This window comes from Epargyreus clarus, unplaced genomic scaffold, assembly GCF_041222505.1.
Source record: "Epargyreus clarus isolate Ecla_fem2 unplaced genomic scaffold, WU_Ecla_fem_2.2 ptg000001l, whole genome shotgun sequence".
Taxonomy (NCBI): domain Eukaryota; kingdom Metazoa; phylum Arthropoda; class Insecta; order Lepidoptera; family Hesperiidae; genus Epargyreus; species Epargyreus clarus.
Window position 1 is genome coordinate 11,245,121 of NW_027332209.1, and position 20,573 is coordinate 11,265,693.

The window sequence follows — 20,573 nt, forward strand, 5'->3', positions numbered from 1 at the left end:
TCTAAGAACTAAGGCAACTTCTCGAAATTAAGTTAAACAAGTGCCCTTAAGAAATCGTATAAACGTCAGGGAGAGTCTTCATATTAGACATTGAGAGTTACGTAAAACTTCGTTAAATAATAATGCCATGGACAAAAGTAATTCATAATAACTTCCTACCCTCAAACAATAAATACTATAAACACAACTTTATAATAAAGAGCATTAAACAACCAGATGTAGATACACAATAGATAAGGAAAACGAGCTTCACGGCCTGATTTCTGCAGATTTCTGTAGCGTTTGACGTAAATTCAAGCGGAAATTAAATTGTTGAAAAAACATACCATTGAATGTGGCTCGAGCGTAGCGACCCGCGTCGAAAGGAGAAAAACTTAAACTGGCAAAAAATGTTTAAAACATATAAATTGCACGTCAAACATTCATAAAGGTATTCAAAAGACACTTTGCAGAAATATCACACAGGATTTTACATAAAATATTTTCGCAAGATGTACTGTGCAGCTGCGTGGATGCATGTACTCGTACTTTTGTAATAGTCAATGAACTTAGCAGACCTGTTACCGAATATTTTTAAATTTGTACCTCTTTTTCTCTAAAATATCATCGGGCGAAGTGGACCAAAAACCCTTGAGCAAAGGGTCTTTTAACTCTTTTTCTCCAAAATATCATCAAGCGAAGTGAACTCGAAAACCCTTGAGTCTTCGCTTTTGGCATACCACGAAAAGCTCTACCACCACGATAATGTTTTTTAAACTTCTAAATTTCTTTTCGAAGACATTATTTAGCTATTATTATTCCTATGTCTATCGTTTTTTTTTTAATTTTCCCTACTTTATTCTTCTCGCTGCTATTCTAAGAGCCTTTATTAATTTATTACTGAGTATAGTTCACCACTAGGAGGGCTTAACTTTTTGCTGCAATTACTTCGCTTGGGTGTACATATTATTACTATTGTGGACAAATTTCGTTAGCTGGCTATCTCTTGGATGTCACTTTTCTCTGCAATAGATATTCATGGAAAGAGTGTTATGCTGTTCTGGGCTAATACAACTGTAAGTTGTCAACTGTTAGTTTTTAGTAAAATTTGTTGAGTTTGTTTTATTTTACAATTGTCCATTATCTTTAAATCTTTTTTTCTACATTTTATGTAGTTTGAATCAAAATAAATAATCTTTTACAAAAAAAGCACATGTTATGACGTAACAACATGATCTTAATCTTACTACTCGTACGTAACAACAAATATTATTGTTATAGTAATAATTTTGCTGTATTTTAACTCTGTGACTCTAAACGTGTAACTCTTAAAAACCTGTGCACTGTACATAACTACATAGTACCTACTAAAGTCTGAAGCGTGACCCTTTTATACAAAACATGGAATATTTAGGTGACAATGTAAGTAGGCACGATCAACAAAGGCAATTCGGGTCAATAATGACGTCAATACTCACTAAACGTTCACGAAACGGCACCGAGACACGTTTAACACTTTGTAGACGAAAATAAACGCTTTTCAATTATTGTAACTGAAGGTTATATGCTACGTGACTTGTACTGTTGTTGTAATACTTTTCTATTCAACTGTTTTCAACAAAATTTAGCTGAACACAGGCTGAATGGAACAATTGTAATAAAATCCGATTTCGTATGATAGTTGTCTATTTTACTAATATAGATTAGTCTTTTAAGCGAATGTTCTACGTTTGAATTGAATTGATACATTGAAAGATCAAATACATGTTTGATAATTCTGCAATTAATTAATTGATTCAGGGTCCAAATCGGAATTGACAAGTGTGGTAAATTGTTGTATCACGCACTCTTGAATGAATGAATTTTGACTTTATTAACCATTGAATTGTATTTGATACAAACCGTATGTAAAAACGATTCCTAATCATAACACATTTTTAGAAATATCTGTAGCGTCATTTATCTCACTTACAAGTAGGTAAAAAGTAGTTGACGATATTATTAATTAAAACCATTAAGCGAATTTGTAAATGTTTCTTTGCGGCAAAAATATATTCAATATTAAAATATCTTGTATTTCATAGAGCCCTATTCTCTTTGTCATATTTGCCAAGCAATTAACTGCATGAGAGCTAAGCTCTATGCAACCTCTACTTAGTTTGCTCGTACTGTTTGGTTTCTGATACTGATACCTATTTATTTTCAAGATAATGTGTCTATTATCGTACTATTGTAAGGACACTGCATTCTAGGATTACATAGAATGATATAATATAAAACGATTATTGGAATAAAGTTAACTTTAGGATCATCTTTGATATGTTTAAAGTACTGCCTGTAGTCGGCTACAGGTGCATTGTAACATGCGAGGAACGTTAGTTACTGTCTCTACCTCAATAAATCCTTTAAATTAGAACATAGTAGCGCTAAACACTACGAAGTCTAACTACAGTGGTATACCACCATCGAAACAGTCCAAAATTGTCCGTTCCTGGAGGTTATTTCTGTAGTTTCTTGGTAAATGTAGTAAAGTAGAACTTTTAGAAAGATGTTGCTATCTGTGACCTTTTACGACATCCACAAAAATAAGAATACGAATCTACAAAATAAATCTATTATAAGAATAGCACCTTAGGTCATAGCTACTATAATAATATAGTAATGCACAATGGCCTAAACCCCTCTCACTCTGAGAGGAAACCAGTACCCTTACCATGAGTTTTCAAAACATCCCATAATTTTACGTTACGTTTACTCAATCCATTATTCTGTTACGTTTGCTTCAATAGAATGAGTAAACATAACAATAAGTAAGTGCTCAAGTCTTTTTGTCTGCCTCACATGTTCGTAAAAAAGAGAGACAAAACATTAAGCGCCATTTTGTCAATTTGGATATTTAATGTTACGTTACTGACACTATAGTTCTGATACAATCCGCTAGGGACGCTGATTGGATTTTGTATAGGCAAATACGTAAACAAATACCAAAACAATCACATTTGTCAAAACGTAAAAACTCATGGTAAGGGTACAGTACCCAGCAATAAAACAGTAATGAGTTGACGACGCTCGTATTTCGTTTTTATTACATTTCCGAGGTAAACGAGCCTTTACTCAATTAAACTAGGATATATTTCAAATATATTACCATTGATAAATACATCAATTAATTAAGTTTTACTTTAAACCAGCTGTCAGTTGAGCAAATTGGGTATAAGTGTGTTGTATAATGCAACATAGCGTGGAATGTCGTGTTCCGTGACGTGTATTAGGGTCCGTTCACACAGACCGGCTCGGAGAGGAGAGCAGATTTTTATCACGTTGGAAACAGATTTTTGAGTAATTGTATTACGGTTTATTTTTGCGTGTGCACATCTTTTGTCATTAAGAATGCTGGAACGCGTTTCGTGTGAAATAATAAGAGGAGCCGACCGGCTCTGACTGCGTGCGCATTCTTCCTCGCGCAGCCGATCGGCTCCGATTGTGAGCACTCAGATCTTTGCCAGCCGGTCTATGTGAAATAGTTGGCAGTTCCGCTCCGGCCAATTCCAAGCGTATACGATCCGATCTGTGTGAAAAGAAAAATGCGGGCCGATGCTCTCCGAGCCGGTCTGTGTGAACGGACCCTTAACGACTGAGCTTATTAATATTGTGTTGTAAATGTCAAATTTGTTTCCATTCATCATTTTCTTTGATATTTTATAAGGGTTTTTATAAATATTGGAAGAGAACAGATACTGAATTATACTGTACGCTGCTCCAACACTATATCGGGTATAGTCAAACTATTACTTATGGTCTTCGACAAGCTTTAAAGGTTAATATTAATTAAGTGATAATAACCGGAACGGTATAACACGAGCACGAAAATGGTTAGAAGATTTACTTAATTTAACTTTAGGTACATGAAAAATTTATAATACCCGATAGTAATAATCAATCTTAACCTATTTTCGCCTACCGGAATGCAGTCTAACGAATATTCCCAATAAAATATCTAATTTCAAACTTGATCAAGTTAGGATCTACTCAAACCGCGGGGTTCATGGGAACTTCGAAATAATACACCTACGTAAATAGAATGAAACGCTAAAACAAAATCATATTGCTATATATAGAAATCAATTACCTTCTGGGTAAATCACAATGTAAAGAGATTGAAAATAATTTCCTGTTATTGAAATATCCATGTATTCTTCGAATAAGTTGTTTTTACAATATTGTCTACGCCGGTATTAATTAATACTCATCCTTTAATATTTTTAAAGATGTAACTTGCTTTATGATATTATTGAAGTAGTAAGCGATCATGCGGTTCAATTGTAAGTGGCTACTGCCATCCGTGGGCGCATGGCGTGACGTACATAAAACCGATCACAGATACATTGCCATACCTGAGGACTGAGGCGACCTCATATATAAACATTGACTTTTTTCTAAAATTTAGTCTAACATACTACTTACACTAATTAAATCAAGAAGCACAAAGTGAGTTCGCCAAAAAGCCATTCAGTTATTCCAGCCAAGTGCACGTAGTACCGTGTACCACACGAAACGTTTCAACGTGTTTAAACCCCTATCATATCTTCGTTATCTTTCCACTCGTTTCGTTGAAGGTGGTAGAACCCTTTGTGGTTCGACTCCGGCGGCACCACCGCCACATCTATTTCTACCTAATAACAGCAGTGTTAAGCGCTGCTGTGTTCCGATTTGAAGGGTGTGTGTAAGGGAGACAGACTTTTCCGAGGCGTTCCAGCTTAGTCCTCAGGAGTAGCGGCGCATCTGTGGCCGACCTCAGGTAGGAATATCTAATCCTATCTGGGGTTGATTACAGATGTCCATGGGCGGCAGTAGCCACTTACCACCAGGTGGACTGCATTTAGAATGTTTGCCTAAAAAAATCAAAATTTAGGTACTACTAATTTATTAGACGAAAGTTATTTAAGATTGATAATTACGAACAATCGTGTATATTGTGTATAGAACCTAGTAAATATAAATAACGTTATACGTTATCACAGAGTAGCCGGATCCAGATAAGGAACAAAATAGTTATCAGTCTAGACGATGGTTATTTAACCTCATTACAAGGGAATCAACGGACAAACTAAGTGTATGATAAACTTAACTGTGTTACAAATTTTAACTGTTATACTTAAAGTCTTTAATCACCCCATAAATAAATTTAGTAAAGGTATCCAAAATGTCTGCAATTTTTAAGTATTAGCTACTTATTATAAATTGAAAACATATTTATTACTTATATTTTATTATATAGTTTATTAATTAATTATATGCAATTACAAATTTAACCTAATTCAATTCCAATTATGAAGTGCAAAATTATAACGGTGTAAGGTGTATAACAACATTAATTAAAGGCTAAATTCTAGGGACAAGTATGTATGCATAAACATATCTGAAACAAATTCTACAAGTCCTGAAACAAGTCCTTAATAAAATAAATATTTTACTTTACATATAAATTGTATATTTAGTACTCGGTTTTGTGTCTGCTCTGCGGTGTTTGCTGATCTTTATGTGTTTCATAACCCAGGGAAACTTAAGTGTGATTGTAATAAATAACCAGATTTACTTAATATTACATTTCAATTATTTTAACGTAATATAAAAAGATCACATTCTTACTGACGTTTTAATTAACATTGGTCCCGTAATTAAGAAAACGAAAGCCGTCGAGAATTTAAAAAGCTTGAAATGTGTTCTACATTATTTATAGCGAGCACAGCATCGCGTATAAATCGGTAATTTCCTCAGTTTTACAATTATGATCGATTAATTCAATCAGATAAAATTATCCGCTCTCTGGTCGGGTTTCTCTTACATTCGCACACATTTGTAGGTCGATTGCCGCATTTTATACCATAAATATTGCCACTTATTTCGCCGATACGCCAATCGTGTCGTGCCTGTAATTTTATCTCAATGACTGGTCGTAAAATTAAAAGTTAAAACATCGGAGTGAAGTTTAGAGAGTTTCCTATTGAAAGTTTGAAAACATTTAATTTGTCACTTTATTGAGAAGTAATTATGTCGGTTTATTTAAATTAGTATATAATAATCTAATATTGACGATATTTAACTTGAATATAACTTTAATAATAACTAGAAGATCTATTACCTATTATTTTTATTATTTAATCTAATCCAAATATATTTATAAAATAAAAATAATATAGTCTAGTAACCTAACAAATAGTGTAATACGAGTAAGTTAAAATATTATTAGCGATATGGCGAAGAATTTAACCAAAGTCCTTTGAATAAGGTTATTTATGTAAGTAAGTATGTATGTACATTGTCTTATACATAAAATTCTCGTGTCACAATGTTAGTTACCGTACTCCTCCGAAACGGCTTTACCGATGTTTACCAAATTTTATTTGCATATTAAGTAGGTCTGAGAATCAGCTACTATTTATTTTTCATACCCCTAAGTAATAACGGTTGGTCACCCCTTACATTTTTTTATTTATATGGCAACAACGTTTGCCGGGTCAGCTTGTCTTATTATAGTCATTATAGAACCAACATGTCATCACAATACCTTCATACGCTTAGAATAACATCCATGTATGATTTGTATCTGAACGATCATAATTCACAGCCCACAAACAATACCACAATCATATCATCATAGCTACCACAATCAGCTAGTCCAATAGCAAGACGACCTCTAATTACATACTCCGCTAATTGAGGGTCCATTGTCACTGACCAGAATCGCTATTAAGTTTAATGAGTTCATAATTATTTTCATCATTGCCTTAACTCGATGACGTCAAGTGTGACGTCAATGGGACATTCATCGACGATAAGCCCTTAGTCCTATTGCAAAATGAATAATTGTTGCACGGAAAAGCTGGTTACCTACACCACAATAGAGCAATTAAAAACTACGTCAAACCACTGGGCTGAGACGGGTGGAAGCAGTAGAGCGCAGAAACAACGGCCTGCTATGTTTCAAGGTAAATGGAAAATTGTTTGATGTAAATGGTCTAGTCCTATTAAACTAGGTGAAACAGAAATTCTTTTTAGTCAGTCATAGAAGGAATGATACAGAAATTCTATGTCATCGAACTTTAGATACAAATGTGGAATAGTGATGTACCTTAGATTCCAGGCTTGCTCCGCGAAATACCGAAATGTCTTATAAGGGAGAAGACGGTATACTTAAATATTTGAATCTTTTATAAATACGTATGTGTGACATGGTTCTAGTACATAATTATGTAAGGTACTTAAAACATATCGAAGTTTATACTGACAACTTTATCCTTAAAATTTGTTTGTGATTATACTAAAAATACTAAAATTCTGTTTAACTTTAACTGTACAGTAACATTGGATATGTTAAGGTCGTGTCAAAAATGTCCAATAACAGTGATAACATTCCGTGTTTATCGTTTATATCATTGTTTAAAGTAACATTGAACAATCAAAACCCATTGTAATGCTTTGGCATTGTCAATGTTTAGTATTCTGCTAACTGACGGCCGAATCACAGATTAATAAATAGTTACTACGCCGAATACAAGTTTTTTTTAAACAGAAGTAGCCAAGTCACATGCAATCCATCTCATCTTTGTGTATTTGAAGTAACACACGAAAAATAAGTCAGATAGTAACAGGATTACGTCCTGCAAGTGCCTCTAAACACGAAAAAAATATGATTCTGTAATACAACAGAAATAGATATGACGCCGGTTCCACCGAACCATGAAGAGTTTTACCACCTTAGACTTATAATAAAATTAAGTTTACGGAGACATCTGTAATCTATAAAATTATGTTTAACTGTCACCAAATAAAAAGGGAGTCTGTCTCCAACCATCCCTAAAAAGTATATTGTTGTACATAAACCACAAGTGTATGTTGTATTGTTGTTGTAAAAAAAGGTTTTTTTTTTAATTTTTACCGCATTTATCCAAATAGGTATCTTGATGACAACATAAAATGAGTTGCTTCGAAGGACTATTCAGCTGCTCCTATTTTGAATTTCAATTTGAAAAATTATCTAAAACTACATTTTAATAATTATACTAGTCTTCTATTACTCCTCAATAACCAATCGCCAAAATATATTTTAATATTACAGCTATACCTAAGTAAGTACACAGGTGTTAAACATTATTATGCGGAACACGCAGACAGAACTTCAAGCAACTAGCTATTATATATGGAAATTATAGGCCTCCATTGTAGACCACCATGACAACGCATTGTTGTAACACACGTAGATCTCTAAGTACCCCTATCTTTGGATACACACCATAATATCACGTAATTATACGATCGTTTAAATTCTTGGATCTCTATAGAGCTGCTAGTGTTTATATTTGAAATGTTATCTTGTGTGAATATACCATGGTCTAAATATTTTCTTGTTTATTTTTTACAAACAAACGACAGAACACAAAGCGAACACAAACGACAATTCATATCGATCATCTTTGTCGACTATCGTTGACAACCACCGAATGTCGGTCGCTCGTCTATTAGGTACTAGTTACGCCGCTTGATATTACTAACAAAATACCTTGAAAAGTAGTTGTAAGTTTTTGGTGTTTAAAAGTGACTCCAAAAGAGAAAGAGAAAGTACTCCAAAAGGAACATTTATTGTTATCAATAACGAGTGACAATAGCTCAGAAAAGTAATAATTAATAACATAACATAACTTTATATCACTTTAACATTATTTACTTTTCTAAGGCTAGTTACGCAGTTTGCTTTACCTTGGTAATGACAATAATAACAGAATTATATTAAGAACATACGTACATGAATTGTAACTCATGCGTATTTATAAATATCACGTAGTTACACAGTATCATAAAAATAACGAGACAATGAGTGAAAGGGAATTAAAGTGCGTATCTTATGACTGCGTCAAAAGTAATTTTTGTTCATGCGCAAAAAGTGACGTCACGATGCAAATTTGTATCTGTTGCACTTACTGTCACATACGGTGACACTAAACCATTGAACTGAATATCCGAATAGCGTAAACAGATAAACATGTTAATTTAAATTCGTTTTAAATGCCAACATTTAACATTATTTGTTTTTTGTCCGTAATTCCCAATTAAGTTCAGTGTGAGAGTTTGACCTTTGTAATTAAGAGAGTTGCTCAAAACATTCTTCTGTGAACTGATACGATCTGTGTTCCAAAATTAAGATTCATTTAAATAAAGTTACAATCACTTAATATGTTTGATATTTCAAGCAGGTAGATAAATTGATTAAAAAGCACATTTTGAAATTTTATACCTCATTTAAAACTGTCATAAAAATGTTGTGAACTTTAAGAACGAAACGAAATAAGATAAAACGTTTTTTCTTTGACAAGCGAATGAAAATTGGTACATGTTTCATTTTTAAATATTCATTTATATCGATGCAAGTATATTTAATAATTGGCCAAGTGCCTCGAACTCGCATACGGAGGGTTCCATACCACCAAAATTTCGTTCATTTTTTATTTTTAGTATTTGTACAATCAAACAAACTTACCAAGTGTAGTTCGATTGAAATTATGCTCCTAGTTGTCTCGTCCGAAGATGATCATAGAATACTGACTGTTAGTTAGCTCCCTAGCACTTACTAACGCCACATAAGTTTAAATAATCTTTCTGAAAATAAAAATTCTGCATAATCTGTACCTCGTTGTCTGTCACGCGCTGTCATTACGTCGAGCTGTCATTCAGTTTAAAGTTGTAAATATATTTTAGTATAGGAGTAGCATACAAGTATGCCGTCCACCGGATGTCAAGTGGCTACTGCCGCCCGTGGACATCTGTTACTACACTTAATTGATTCTACAACTTTCGGGAGCAGGTGTAATACCTGCAGGGGAGGGTGGGACTGATCATCTTCGGACGAGACAACTAGGAGCATAATTTCAATCGAACTACACTTGGTAAGTTTGTTTGATTGTACAATTATGCCCTAGTTGTCTCGTCCTCGATGATCATAGAATACTGACTGTTAGATGTTCAAAGACCTGTTGTAGAATCAATACGGACAAACATCACACAGCTATGAAATAAATACGCCACGCAGGTGCTGACCTGTGTGGTGGAACGGTCGCTGTACCGGTCGGAAACGCAGTGTTCAATTAGGAAACATCCTGAAAATCAAATAATAAATTCTGTTTCAACTCCGCGCTTCCATTAATTCTTCCCTGTGTGTGTTTATGTCTTCTTTACTTAAAAAAGAACCAATTATAATAAGAGAATGTAGCATAATTCAGCATCTTATACATTCAATACAAAAAAAAGCACAGTACTTATAAAATAAATATTTTTCGACTTGGCGGTGGCACTGCCGTGGCCCCAGAAGTCTTATCTATTACATAAGTATATATAATAAATGATAATATGTAACAACACTTATTGTATAACTTTTGATTGCATAGATGAGGCAATCTATAGCACAGTGTACTAAATGATACCACCAAAACGGTTCAAATGGACCAAATGTGGTTCCTTATGAAACATAAATAAAATATTTAAAATATTATTATATGAATTTGTTTTTTTTTTTTTTTACAGAGTCCAAACTTCTCAAGTTTCATAATTTTATGTATAGTTATCATTTATATTAACTTGATTGGTAATAGTGGAGGCTAAAGTATGTAATATTTTGTCTCGAACTAAAATAAATATAGTAATCATTTATATTTTCTCTGCATTTCAAATGTTTATTGCTACAGTAAGAAGGCTATCCACATATAGGTACTATTTAAATAATAATAATAATACTGTAAAGTATCACTTGTTAACATTTGTTCCCAATTTTGAATACAAAAACGTCTATCAGGAATGCTCCCTGATACCATTTTTCTTTTTTTTTTTTTTTTTTTTTTTATATTAATGTAATGTTCCACATATATATACTTGTATCACACGTATGTGAATTTCTCATTTGTTCTCAAGACGGAGTTATTTGAACGCACGCGGGATATCGGTGCGCTGGATCCTTTAGCGATTTGACACTGTGGGATTCAGCACAATTACCCATGGCGTTTTACAAATATAAATTTATATATTTATTTATTATGTACTACCTCTATATATATAATATGTATGTATATATTTATGTACATATATTTGCATAAATTGTAATTATAATTAAATATAATTTGTAACTGTCGAATTAATATAAACATTGTATATATTAATTAAGTGATATATATAATAATATATATCACGAAAAAATCACTGTGAACTCATCTTATGCTCAGCTGTATGAATAAATATATAATTATTTTGAGGGATATAATTGGTTAAGACTCCAATAATATTTTGATCAAGGTAAACAAAGGTTGGATATCTGATAGGTTACCCTGAATTCCATTGTTTCTTTATTCTTTTGATTTTGTCCTATAAAAATATGGAGACATAGAAGATAATATTTCAATGTTGTAAATATTATTGTGTATACTTTTGAAACTAAATATTTTATTTCATTCCCATTCTGTATGACCTAAGTAGTTCCTTGATATAAAATTTATGAATGAATTTATATAATTCAAAAATGCCTTGCTTTTTTCACCAAATTTACTTAATATAATCCTTAAGATTATGCAAGTGTAGGTGCTGTATACTAATAAAGCATTTTATCCACTAATTGCTGTGGCATATTATTAAAGTCATCTTAACAAAGGATTTCAAAAAGAAAGTAAATTTCTTTAATTTATTGATATATATATAATACAATATATATTTAAAGATAGCAATTATATGGACTGAATTTCAAGGAACTTACGTTTCCTTTAAATGAATAATTTTATTTATTTTTGATGACACATAATTGTCAAGTATGAAATACCAGGCTATGATATTTATATTCATAAAGGTACATAACAAGTGTATATATGCTATACAAAGTCAGCCAATAATAATAAATAAGCAATAAACTCTTATAAAAAACTGAACAAATTTTTATATCAACAAACAAAATTTATATCAAATGAAGTTCTTATTACTTACTTACTAGGCAACATGTCACTCCTTCAATAACACATAGCTAGGTTTATTACTTGGCAAAAATAGCCTTAGGTAACAGTTTTATATACAAAATATATTATCACATAGTACAATATTATGTAAGTCTATGCTAATTAAAATTATTTATTGAGCAGGTGGCCTATGTTAAAATTTGTTATGTTCAAATATTGAAATAAAATTAGTTTCTTTCTTAAATTTAATATGCGTATGCATTGTATTACCATGTTGCTGTTAAGCTAAGGAAACAAATTGTAAAGGAATAGAATGGTTGACTTGTGTTTTTTCCTTAAATATTGTTACTTGTACATTGTTACCCAATGAATGTTATCTATTATTTCCATTTCTCATTTTAGAGGGAAAATATATTCATTCATAGGTCAGCATAATTAAGATGGTAATCATGCCATCAATGGTATGAATCAAATTTGATATTTATACATACCAGTCTTGTACAGTTGAGTATGGTTAAGCATTGAGTAACTCCGGAATGGATGCCTGTCTTCCTTCCTGTGTTGAGTTGCAGGTTGGTTCAATCTCTTTCTTGCCATCGTCTGGACACTTGTATAGAGAGGTCCCTACTAGTTTAAAGAACTGGGTTAATTTTAGTTTTTGGTATTTGCTGTACAATTATTAAGTCTTCATGTTTGATGTAAGTCATCATAATATTAAAAAGTCGTCTGCTTCTCTAATAGGAGAAAAACACCTCTGAAACATAAATTTTTTAGAGATATAGGAAACCATATTTTATTTGTGGTCATGGTTACCTAAGGTACAGTATAGGTACTGTATAAGATACAGTATAAGTACTTTGCAGCAACATTATATCTGTGATGATATAATGTAAGATTTTGTTACCGTTGTGAACAACTGCAATGGATTACACCCCGGGATAATACCCACTTGTTTGTTAATCAATAATGAATGAGTCTCGTTTCATTATGGATTCAATAACCCACCATCATCACAGAATTGAGCTTTGGAAACTATATCTATTTTTTTTTTTTTTTTTAAATGGGAGTGTTTCCCCAAATACTCTAAGTTATTCACCAAACATTCGGTCACAATTCTTCTTCACAAATCTTCTATCCCAATTTCTATCCCACTACTGGGTACAGGTCTCTCCTCAGACTGAGAGAGTTCTTGCATAGTCCATGATAAAATAAATCCTATGTGTCTTATTCACAATCTGATTAGCAATATTTTTGTCAATAATTAAATTGCTTCATGAATAAGTTTAATTTTAGACGGGCTATAAATTTCATGTCGTTTCCAAGTATTTCAGGTATAAATAAATATTTGTTATGATAATGTTAATACTTTATCATTATAAATTGTTCACTTGAAATAAATGTTATAAGTAAGTTATCAGGGCTTTTCATTAGCCTAATCAGTAACCGTTCTTCATTTATTGTTGGTAAGATTAATCTCCCCTGCAATTCTTATAGAAACATGCTTCAAGTGCTCATACCAGCTGGATCTTGGAAAGACACATAGTGGTCCTATATAATATGGAATATTAACCACTGTTTACAATGAACAGTTATTAACTGTCATTTATTACATTGCTCTTTAGAACTAAACAATATCACAATAGTTGCAATAAATGTATGACCATGATATTCCTTGCGAATATCCATGGCAGCTTAAGCAAGTTTGACCATGATATTCCTTCTGAATATATGGCAGCTTAAGAAATGATCAGAGAAAAAACAAAGATCAGATAGGTCGGCTTTTGAGTTTTCAAATGTTTTGACACCGCCTCACCCCACAGGTGGGCCTGAGTGTCTATCAAATGATATATAAAGCCCATTCATTTGTTTTGAAATATTTCAATGCCGCCTTACCCATCTGCTGGGCATAAGTGTCCATTATCTGGGACTTGGTACGTCTCTGAGCTCCGAGATGTACCGACACGGTCACACGGTCACACAATGAAGGTGAGCCTAAGTATCCATCAGATATGTTTCAAACCCTTTTTATGAAATCTTTTGACGTTGCCTTAACGTACATCTGATGATTTTGAAGGACCGTCTTTGAGTTTTGAGATGTTTCAACACCGCCTCATCCCGCAGATGGGCCTGAGTGTCCATAACAAAACACAGAATTGGCGGGAACATAATAAAGAAAATAAACTTACCAATACATTCCGGAACGAACTTGTCGTTGTCGAACTCGCACAAACATTGCCCGTATATCCGCTCCGTCCGTATATCCATTGAAAATTCTTCTTGTTTGGTCTCCAATCGTCATTTTTTAACATAACACTATATACATTATACATAAAATAACATATTTTATATATTATTACGGTGACAAACATGTGGCGTCGTTAAGCGACATAGAAAACGAATGACAGCTCGACGTAATGACAGCGCGTGACAGACAACGAGGTACAGATTATGCAGAATTTTTATTTTCAGAAAGATTATTTAAACTTATGTGGCGTTAGTAAGTGCTAGGGAGCTAACTAACAGTCAGTATTCTATGATCATCGAGGACGAGACAACTAGGGCATAATCGTTATCATATCAGCCATAGACGTAAGTGCTTTGTGAAAATTAAAAAAATCTACCCATTACGGTTTAATACATAAAGCAAAAGAACGTTGGAAAGCACCGGTTTCTTGTATAGCGACCCCTATTTATTTTCAAGTTTTTTTTATTATTTTTAGTATCAGTTATTATAGCAGCCACCGCCTTACATACTCTTGTAAGTATAACGATGGCCGATATAACAAATTGTATTTTTTTTTTGTAAAATTTTAAGTGTCTATATATTACAGTTCAAGAGATGGAACCCTGTGACAGTCGGGCTTTAAAAATGTGCGCTTATTACTTAGTTACAATATTTGAATATCAATTGAACCGGTTTTCAAGTACCACAGAAGCCTCCTTTTGTTGAGTTTTAGGTACTACCGTTTACTCAATGAAATTATGCAAAAGGATCTTGTTAAATGTCACTTATAGGCTACAAACCGGATTTAAACAGGTATCCATTCCGACTATTGTTAAATGGCCATTTGGATGTGTATAAAAAACATAAGAAACCAAAATAAGATTGTTTTCCTACCTGTTAGGTGCAGGTAGATTTTTATATAAAGACTAACATTCATAGGTATAGAAGATTGGTCATGATATAAAAATGTTTCTAATAGGTATCTAGTCTTTTTCTTAGAAGCTCGCAGTTCAGTAGTAGGATATATACCAATGTAGAATTTAAATCAAATATAAATTATATGCTGTGCTTATTAAAACTGTAATACTGACTCAAGGATATAATACGTAGTAAAATGCAGTGAACCTGGGATTCTGGCAAAAATGAAAATCATGTAAAGCACACTTAAACAAAGACTGTTTTGTATTATTGTTTTTAACACGCTTTTATTAGCTTCAGACGTATGTATGTTGGTATGTTGGTATGTTAGTATGTAACGGAATCTTTCAACATGATTTTAACCCCCTTCAAAACGTCGGATTAACTCGAAATTTGGCATACTTATTAAGGACCGATGACAATTCAATATTTTAAACATTAATTAATAGTTTTGTACCATTGTCCTTATCAACATCCTCTGGATTAACGATTTTCGAGGCGAGATTTTTCAAACACCTTCAGCAAAGTTCATCGCAACTTTAGATTGCAAATAATTATTGCTATTTAGTTTCAATAGGCGTAACTTTTATATCGTGATTTTTAGTTTAGAAAATAATAATGTTATTTCCCTATAACTCAAATGTTCTGAAACATATCTATAATGCCCTCTTGTAGAATGATTTTTAGGATTCCGTACTCGAAAGGTTAAAACGAAACCCTCTGCGGTCTGTTCGTCTGTCGTTGGGCTTTATCTCTTAAATCGTAATAGATAGACACTTGATTTTTTTACAAACGATGAATAATGGTGGTCGCTATAACGAGAAATACTAAAAATTAATAAATAATTATAGTTCAAAAAACTAAAAAACACGCTTTTATGATAAAATCAACTAAAAAGTAGAAAATAATTTTCAATCTAAGAATCAATTAAGGAACAGTAAATAGTATAATTGTGGAAAAAGTGTGGGGTGCTCCATTTATCAGGTTCGAAAAGCACCCCACACTTTTTCCACAATTATACTATTTACTGTTCCTTAATTGATTCTTAGATTGAAAATTATTTTCTACTTTTTAGTTGATTTTATCATAAAAGCGTGTTTTTTAGTTTTTTGAACTATAATTATTGTATTATGAATTATAATCAATGTTATATGACATCTTATAAGTTTGCATTGAGGTTAAAAATATATTGCTTACAAAGTCGCTAAAAATGTTTTCTTTACAAAACGGTTAATGATGACTTTGAAACCACAGGCATCCATTAACATATTTACAACATTTACAACATGACTTCATGTTTTGACCACGAAAAAACAACAATTAGGTACCTATAATTAAAGAAATAATGATTTACATTAGTTAATGATATTATCACGTTGCCGCAGACTCAATAGATCATTGTTTACGTTTCATATTTTTGGGAATGATTCATGAATTTTGCACAAACAATTGAAGAATGGCTATAGTTCCTGCATACTTATGGAGGCACGACTTGATTGAATAAAGTGGTATGTATCACTACTATCACTGCCAATATATGTGTTACGTTTAGTTATATACAGTTTTTGTATGTTTATCCTTATGTTTAGTTAAATATTTTCAATTTTACCTGCCAAACATTGAAAGTTGAACATCGAATTATGAAGATATTCTCAAATATCGATCTTTGGTAGGCAAAACATTGGATAGATTGATTATTAATAACGCGTGTTAATCATACAGGCAAGGCATTAATTATCTATTAAAATAAATAAAATCGTAAAAATTAAAATACGAGATAGGTAAGTCATAAAATTCGAGTTTAAAATAAATCATACATTATCATACCAATATTTTATTTACCTGCATAAGTATGTGTTAAAGACATGTTTTAAGATGCATACGCAAGTTGAACGTGGGATAATGTGTGGGCGTGGGCGTGGCTCGAAGTACTTCGGTCAACATCGTAAATACGACAAAATTTTACCACATGAGCATATATCCATATGTAATGTTAGATGACATTGCATTATATAAACAGAAGTCAAAGTCACGGTCATTACTGAAGTGGCAAATGACCATGTATGTCACGCGTAAGTAACCATGAAGGCCACTGCACATCAATTAAAACAAATAATGTTATGATACACATACATAGGTCCCTATAGGATTGCACGTTGTGTCGTGGGTTCCCTGGACACATACATAGATAAGTACTTATTACCTAACAACAACCTACAAGTAATTACTACCTTTTTTTTTCTTTTTTTGTTTACGAGGGGGAAACCTTCAAAAGGTACCCGACGACCTGGGAGCGACGTCGGGTTATGTGGGATTTTTACCGCACTAAAACCCCCCCGGTGGTCGTCCTCAACGCTTGTTGGAGAACTCCGGGATCTCCGAGGGAACACAACCGGAGTCCTCCAAGCGCAATGCCCCGATCGGGCTCTACCCTGGGGGAGCACTTTTGGCTCCTCCCACACCATCTGGTGTTTACGACGGTATGCGACCACACATACCGTCGTCCTTCCCGGGGTTGCTTGCTGGACGGTTCGAGCTCCCACTCTTGCCACCCGCAACCCCGGAAGCCCCCTTTTAGTCGCCACTTACGACAGGCAGGGGATACCGTAGCCCTATTCTATTCCTGAGACTACAGGGACAAAGTAATTACTACCTAGCAAACTAGCTAAAGCAGTTTGGTAAGAGAGACTTATCCCAGGCGTTTCAACTTAGTCCTTGGAGGTAGCAGCGTACCTGTGGCTGACCTCGAGTACTCATCAGGATCTTATCTGGGGTTGGTCACAGGTCCGCCACTACCCCTGAGAAATAAGCTACAATGCCTCGAATAAGTATGTCTCCTTTCAAACCAGAACACAGCAGCGCTCAACACTGATATATTATGCAAAAATAGTGGCGCGCCCAACTTTCATACGATACAACTTAAGTAGTCTTTAGAAAATCCAGCCTTACTGCTTCATTTATATGTATCCCACCAAGCTCATTTAAGTTGATAATACATTATACAAGGAGAAAGCACGTTGTTGATTATTCAATCAGTTGCACAAATATACATGACCTTAAGCTATTTATAACGGCGATGCGAAGAATATACGATAATGCTTGCACTTCGCTAAGAGCACGCCTACATTATACTGACATAACCCGAATATAATCGAATGTCAGGAAATGAGTACAGATAAGACTACCCAACAGCTGATTGAACACAAAATTATAGCACATTGGAGGTGGTAGAATCCTTTGTGGTTCGACTCTGGCGGCACCACCGACACTCCTATTTCTGCCTCATAACAGCAGTGTTAAACACGGATATGTTCTGGTTTGAAAAGTGTGGTAAAGGAGACATACTTTTCCGATCCATTTTGTGTTCCAGCTTGGTCCTCAGGAGTAGCGGCGCCTCTGTGGCCGACCTCAGGTAGGAATGTTTAATCCTATCTGGGGTTGATAACAGATATCCATGGGCGGCAGTAGCCACTTACCATCAGGTGGATTGCATGCTCGTCTGCTACTCCTATATTATAAAAAAACATAAATCATTGTATTTTAATTCATACTTAAACTGTCGGACATGATATTAAGTTGACATTTTATCGGAACAATTTATAAATACATACATAATATAAGTATAATTCTGATTGCTTATTTACAACAAATCTTTATCGAGGCTATAACGTGACGAACCAATAAAATGAACCTAAGAACGGATCGTAATAAAATAATCCATAGTATTGACATACTGTTTATACACAATAAACACGGGGCATTGATGAATGCCCTTTATCTATCATAGTACTACGATTTATCTGCTCTCTCTAATAAGTATGACCGCAAAATATAATAAACACCGTACTAAAACCATCAATCGACTGTGAAAAGGTAATTTGTCCGGTTGTAAATTGCTATATTATTGAGAAAATCTATACCAATATGTTTTGATTATAAGAATTGGATACCTATATTTATTAAGAAAATGTTTTAACATGTTTAATAAGAGCTAGAAATTGTTTATTTTTTAAACTTTAGCACTCTCTTTTATACAATTATATTCAGTTATCACTTATGAAAGAACGTACGCTAAATACATATTATGAACATAATAATAAACATGAAATAATGTGGATTTGGCTTTGTATAATAATTACTCATGTAAATTTAATTGAAGTCTATAAGTACTCAATTAAAACGCATAAATAAATAAGTACTAAATTAAAGTATACATGTCGTCTCTACGATATTAAACTTAGATCATAAAGTGATCTCTACCAGTATAAGTTTATTAAGGTAATCTTTTTTCGGAATATTCACCGTCTTCAAATTATCACATGATAATATCACTTCAAATTATCACGTGTAAGTATAAGAAAATATCATAATTATATTATGATAAATAATTAAATATTTTTTTAAAATGTACTGAGATTAAAATATAATTAGATAATTAATAGATCAACTTCAACGAAATGGTTAGTAGAATATGGCTACTGTTCTGTATGCGTCGTCGTACTGCCCCAGTTTCGTCTTGTCAGCGATCGGCATCTGTAAAACGGATGTAGCCTCAATTTGTCAACCGAACATCTCTAAAATAAATTTATCACCAACCCATTACTATTCCACTTCAAAGCAGGTCTTGTCTGAGAAATTTTGTGCAACAAACCCTTGAAATTTTAGCCCTTTTCAATATAGAGGTGACAAACAACCTTGCAGTAAGTAGTTACCGCCATGTGAACTGCATGCCCTTAAATATCTCTAAGTAACCTTAAACAGGATTTTCGTCCTATCCGAGCTCAGCCATAGTGTAGTGCTACTCCTAAAGACAAATTAGAGCGTCTCTTATAGGAGAGTTTTCTTCACCACAACCTTCAAAACGGAACACACATAGCTGTTAGACCCAAACAGTCGTGACGTGGGTGCCTTCGGACTCGAGCCACGAACGATTCTACCACAGCTTAGTTCAAAACTAACCATATACGGATGTTCGTCTCATACTCGTATCTTCAAGAACATTATGTAGCACTTACATTAGTAGGTTAATACACGACAACAAAAAACGTAATAATCGGCCTGGGATTTGAACCCAAATACCAGCGACAGAAATTAATGCCACTGGGGTGTCTGTTACTATTATCAAAGTCCAATGTCCACGGTCTACGTCGTCCGTTGGAATTTCCCGCGATGTCCCAAAAAATAATTAACACTCAATACTGAAGATATAGAGCTTATATTTGACAAATTGTTGAGTTAGTGGTCGGTGTACACGAGACTTGGGGTTGTAGGTTATCAGATTAATGTTTGTTACATAATTATTTATACTTGTGCCGTTCATTGGAAAAGGTTATTTTTCTATAATAGTAACAATAATAAAGTCTTTATTTCAGGTCAGTTCCCATATTTAAATGTGTATCATTCTTGTCCAAAGCGGTCCAATTTAGTCCTCAGGCGTAGCGACGCATCTATTGCCAATTTTAAGTAGG

The 20,573-nt window shown here is 33.4% G+C and overlaps 1 protein-coding gene across 10 annotated transcripts in view; it reads right to left on the reverse strand.

Annotated features, from left to right (window-relative positions):
* Positions 1-20,573, reverse strand: part of IP3K2 (Inositol 1,4,5-triphosphate kinase 2) — a 197,401-nt gene that overhangs the window by 27,740 nt on the left and 149,088 nt on the right. The window lies entirely within an intron of this gene.